A 720-nucleotide genomic window follows, 5' to 3' on the forward strand; every position below is an offset into this window, starting at 1 on the left:
AGGACGTCCCACGATACATGCCAGTTAAACACCGACGGGCGGTGAACCAACAGCGTGGGACACAAATCCAACTACGAGCTTTTTAACCGCAACAACTTTAATATACGCTATTGGAGCTGGAATTACCGCGGCTGCTGGCACCAGACTTGCCCTCCAATAGATACTCGTTAAAGGATTTAAAGTGTACTCATTCCGATTACGGGGCCTCGGATGAGTCCCGTATCGTTATTTTTCGTCACTACCTCCCCGTGCCGGGAGTGGGTAATTTGCGCGCCTGCTGCCTTCCTTGGATGTGGTAGCCGTTTCTCAGGCTCCCTCTCCGGAATCGAACCCTGATTCCCCGTTACCCGTTACAACCATGGTAGGCGCAGAACCTACCATCGACAGTTGATAAGGCAGACATTTGAAAGATGCGTCGCCGGTACGAGGACCGTGCGATCAGCCCTAAGTTATTCAGAGTCACCAAGGCAAACGGACCGGACGAGCCGACCGATTGGTTTTGATCTAATAAAAGCGTCCCTTCCATCTCTGGTCGGGACTCTGTTTGCATGTATTAGCTCTAGAATTACCACAGTTATCCAAGTAACGTGGGTACGATCTAAGGAACCATAACTGATTTAATGAGCCATTCGCGGTTTCACCTTAATGCGGCTTGTACTGAGACATGCATGGCTTAATCTTTGAGACAAGCATATGACTACTGGCAGGATCAACCAGGGA

General features: G+C 49.9%; 1 non-coding gene across 1 annotated transcript in view; it reads right to left on the reverse strand.

Moving 5' to 3' along the window:
• Positions 1 to 720, reverse strand: part of LOC126443414 (small subunit ribosomal RNA) — a 1,909-nt gene extending 1,189 nt beyond the window's left edge. The window contains exon 1 of the ribosomal RNA XR_007581898.1: positions 1 to 720. This exon is cut by the window's left edge and continues 1,189 nt beyond it. This is a non-coding gene — a ribosomal RNA (small subunit ribosomal RNA).

Source organism: Schistocerca serialis, unplaced genomic scaffold (genome assembly GCF_023864345.2).
Source record: "Schistocerca serialis cubense isolate TAMUIC-IGC-003099 unplaced genomic scaffold, iqSchSeri2.2 HiC_scaffold_147, whole genome shotgun sequence".
NCBI lineage: Eukaryota > Metazoa > Arthropoda > Insecta > Orthoptera > Acrididae > Schistocerca > Schistocerca serialis.